Genomic DNA, 5,068 nt, shown 5'->3' with positions numbered 1-5,068 from the left:
GCTAGAGATGAAGAAAGAGAAACCGGAGTTGTTTGCCCTACACTTTGCATATATGTATCGAGTGACCAAACGGGTAAGTCTGTGGTGGTAATCAGAGATAGTGGAGTTGCCCAGTTTCTGATTTTGAAAAACTCGTTACCCGAGGAAGTGTCTATTAATGAGAAAGAAAAGGTCATATTCGGCGGTTTCCCTCGACATTGTAAGTTGCCCCTTTAGTAAAAGTACATCTCGAGTCATCGTACTTCAGTGGCAAGTGTACATTAGCAGTGGTGGATAATCTTCCAATAGAGGAGAAAGAGGTTATCTTGGTCTACGACTTGGCTCTAGGTTTGGTGCATAACCATCCCCTGGTTGTGGAAGACCCGGTATATGATGTGAAACCAGTAGTAGCCGTACAAACTAGATCCCAGGCACAAACACAATTGAAATTAAATACCTTGTTTGACCCTCTACCTACCCTGCAGGTTACTGATAATGCTCCCGCGACCTTGCTGGATTCGACTCCCATACCAGAACACTGGACCCGAACAAGCCTGATACTAAGAGATTCAGAAGAACAGAAGAAGGAACCCCCAAGTGCAGGTATTAGCCGGTACTATGGATTCCACTGCAAAAGAGGTGACCAGTATTTCTGGACAAATGAAGTACTGTGTCGGAGGTGCCCACAGAAATATCCCCAGTCTATGAGGAAGAGACACAGGTAGTCGTAGCCGCAGTATTTCGGGCCAACTTGTTGCTTTCAGCCCATGCCAGCCGATTTGCCGGACACTGCAGGATATCAAAAACCTTTCATCGCCTGGCTAGATGTTTCTCCTGGACGCGGATGAAGAGCGACATTCGATGATTTTGTAAGTCCTGTCATGAATGTCAGATAGCTGGAAAAGTAAATCAGCCTGTTCCCAAAGCCTCTCTCTATCCTATTTCCTCTACTTGTGAGCCCTTTGAGCACCTCATCTTAGATATAGTAGGCCTGCTTCCGCCTTCTACTGCTGGAGTACAGTATCTGCACACTATACGGATCGGGTTAGTAGGTACCCAGAAGCAATCCCCCTGAAGACAATCACAGCGAATGTAATTGTGAAGCATCTTCTCTGGTTCGTTGCACGATATGGTCTTCCTAAGACCATCCAAACGGATCATGGGACTAATTTTACCTCTGTCTTATTTCGTCAACAGATTGCCGGCCTTGAGATCCAGCATATTACATCTAGTGCCTACCATCCTGCAAAAGGCTTTGGAGAGGTTCCATCAGACGCTGAAGGGCATGCTGAGGAAATATTGCTATGAAAGGCAGAGCAAATGGTCTAGACCTACCCTACCGGTTAGATCGGTAAGATCTTTTCCAAACGAATCCCTAAGCGTGTCTCTGTTTGAAATGATGTATGGTCACGCAGTAAGAGGTCTCATGAAGATGGTAGGGATCAATGGCTGGACCATGAAGACGACCTAGATGCTGTAGACTGGTTGTCTACTAACAAAGGCAGGTTGTTTTCTGCGTGGGAGATAGCCAAACGATACTTGGTGAACTCTGAGACAGCTACCAAGCAGAGATACGACCAAAGGACAACACCAAAAAATTTTCAGGTAGGGGACCTAGTGTTGGTATGTTCACCCACTGTGACGGGGAGTCTGAGTGCCAGGTTCATAGGTCCTTATCCAGTATTGAAGAAAGTAACCTGTACTAATTACATCCTTAGCACTCCAGATCGAAGGAAGAAACAAACGATAGTCCATATTAATATGATAAAGAATAACAAGGTCGTGACATTCGCCCAGTAACCATAGTGGCGACAAAAGAGGATGGTCAAGAGGCGATGGAGGATGCTGAAAAGGTATTAACCAACTCAGAGATCTTATATAATTTACAGACAATGTTGACTCACGTAACTGAAGGAAACCAACCACCTCTGGTAAGACTAATCCAACAATTTAAGACCATTTTTCGAGACGCTCTAGGACTAACATCTGTCCTACGGCATGACGTTATCCTGAACGATGGAGTAAGGCCGATCAAACAACACCCACAGTCTTACCTGGGACGCGGTCGGGTCAAGATACCTGCTCCGCACCTTCCCCCCCCCTACCCCCATGCTGGGTACTGAGATGGAGACTCAGTCACCAGAAGACATGGCTACTTCTCACGGCGTTATTAACATGGCCTCTGAAAGCAGCCAGTCAGACGAGGAGGGCGAGTATCTAGAAGTTCTGACAAGGAATAAGAAGAAACGAAGAAGACAGGAGGCAAGGCGTAGTGTGGACAGTAATACAATTAACGGAAACGATAAGAGAATGAAGAACGACGCCGAGACTGATGCAGACAAACGGACGGAACGATGTGAGGAAGGTGAGGGTCAGCGGAGATGGAGGCTTCTCTTCCCTGCCTCATGCACGTTGGCCTATCATCAGAAGCTGCTGTGGACCGTCAAACTCGGAAGAGAACACCGCAAGTTCGAGCCCCTGCTGAAGGAAGGTGTAAACAGACCTTACTTAACGGTAGGTTCTATGGAGGCAGTGACGTTTCTTAGCCAGCAAGGATATGATGGAATTCTTATGGAAATACCGGAGGGGAACGAGAAGCTGACGAAGGTAATTATCTATAAATACCCTCAGATTCTGGACCCCGAGTTTATACTCGACGACCAACGATTTGTGTGGGCCAAGCGTCACCTTATTAAAGGTGAAGCTAGGAGTCAGGTGGTGGCTCTAGTGAGAGGCGACGTACCCGAGAAAGTGTTCATCACCGGGGCTGGCTACAGGCATGTAGCAAAGTATGTGGAAGAGCCCATAATATGCCTGAAATGCTGCAGATGGGGGCATAAATCCTGGAGCTGTCAAAATGATCCACGATGTCGTTTCTGCGGAAAGTCTCACCCCTCTACTGTGTGTAGAAACAGACTTAATCTGGGTGAGAAAATAGTTCCCAGATGCTGCAACTGTGGAGGCGTTCACAATGCCAGCTCAGCTGTGTGTAGCAAGAGGCCGAGTATGGCTGTTCTCCCGGCCGGTGAATGTTACAGAGCAAGCAAGAGCTCTTACCCAGACACCGGGAGCACAGCAAAACAGTCTGCCCCAAACAGCGACAGTGAACCGGACGAATGCGTGGGTAAAGGAGTCACCTTTACTTAGGCAGGCTCCAGCAACAAGCAGCCACGCCACCACTCAGGACTCCGGCAGTGACAGTGTAACGGTGAGTGAAGTGGCTACTGTGGCTCAGAAAGAGGGTCATAATAATATGGTCAAGGAAGTGTGGGCTGAACTTAAAAAAGTTGGTGAGTTCCTCCAAAATCTGGGGCAGAGAATCGAGTCCATCGAGGCTAAATTAAACGTTCAGGAGGTCAAGGAAAATCACAAAACGGTGAAGGATAGTCAGGATATAGTGGTTGAGGACAAAAATGAAATATTGAGTGATGAAATGAAGAAGGAAAGTGAAGTGTGTGTGAATGATGATAGTCGTAGGGAAAGGAAGAACCCTATAATTACACATAAAATGAAAGAATCATTTGGGCCAATAATGGACGTCTCAGGGCTGAAAAAATCTCTTGAGAATCGCAATGTCGCTTTTACTGGTGAACTTGGGAGGAGGTGGGAGATGTTATACAAGGTATGGCTATCATTTAGTGAACTTATTGGGGATGACTTAGGCAATGAATTGATTAATAATGGATCACCCTAGACTGAAAGTGTTGTCATAGAATGTTAATGGTTTGAGAAACAGGGTTACAGATGTTCATTGTTATGTGATGGGAAATGATATTGATGTTGTAGCTCTCCAGGAGACAGGGGATAGGAATGAAGGATTATTGAAATTAAATGGCTATAAAGGGTTTAACCTCTTCGCTGCAAATAACATCAGAGGCACGTCGATTTTTGTTAAGAACTCCATACCAGCAGAGTTAGTAGAACCGCCATCAAAAACGCAAGGTATAGAGAGTGTCTGTGTTAAATTATCATTAAGGGAAGGGGAATTTATTGTAGTTAATTTGTATGTATCCAGGAACTGCTTCGACGCTATTTACCTGACTGCATTTATACTAATCCTTCACTGGTCATTGGGGACCTTAATGCTCGGCACACAAGCCTTGGGACAGTAGGTAGTATTAATACTAATGGGGTCAAGTGGTTACAGTTTCTACAAGATCATCCAGATACCTGTCTCTTGGGAAACAATGAACCAACTCACATCAGGGGAGGACGGCTTGACTATGCCTGCGTTTTAAACTCTCAGGGGATTATGGGGGAGGCTCGGGTTGTTCGGGAACTACTTAGTGACCACTTTGCCTTGAACGTTGAATTACCACTGGGGAAAAAACAAGTCCACTTTCAAAGGAAAAGGCTAAATATTAATAAAGATATGAAAAATTACTTTATTCAAAATATGGGAGATTGGTATCAACATTACACGCCGCTCTGCGTTGATAGTTTTTACGAGGACATGGTCGAGAACATAGAGAAATTAGTACAGAGGGAAAATAACGGGGGCAGGGGAAGCAAGACGCACGGACCTAAGAAATTTAAATATTCCAATGATCAGCAAGTCAAGGGATGGGAGAGAATGCTACGGAGTGCGCATAAAGCATGGTTAAAAATGGAATGAGGGATGAAGAGAAAAATACAATGTTGGAAGTGGCTAGGGAATGCAGTCAGGTGAGGAAGGAGGCGCGGGACAGATACTGGCAAGAATTTGCTCAGTCCATTGGTAATACTAAGAACCTTAAAGACATATGGAGAGCAGTAAATAAAGTCAGGGGTTGTAAGACCAAATTCATTGCTCACTCAGATCCAGGGAAAGTTGCTAATGAGTTAGTAGATAAATGGGCTAGTGCTGCTAGTATGGAGTCCTTACCTGCAGACACGAGAGTCACCATTGAGTCATGGGAAAATATTAGAAATGGAGTAACTTTATGTGCCTTAAATACAAGATCTATAACATGCACTGAGATAACCCACGATGAGCTACTGGATGCTATAAAAAGTGGCAGTTCCACTGCTCCGGGAAAAGATGGAGTAACGTATGACATACTTAATTATTTAGCCGGTATGAAACCTAATCCCTTACTTGATTTGTTTA

The sequence above is a fragment of the Procambarus clarkii genome, unplaced genomic scaffold, assembly GCF_040958095.1.
Source record: "Procambarus clarkii isolate CNS0578487 unplaced genomic scaffold, FALCON_Pclarkii_2.0 HiC_scaffold_99, whole genome shotgun sequence".
Classification (NCBI taxonomy): Eukaryota; Metazoa; Arthropoda; class Malacostraca; order Decapoda; family Cambaridae; genus Procambarus; species Procambarus clarkii.
Note: the sequence above shows the minus strand (reverse complement) of the source record.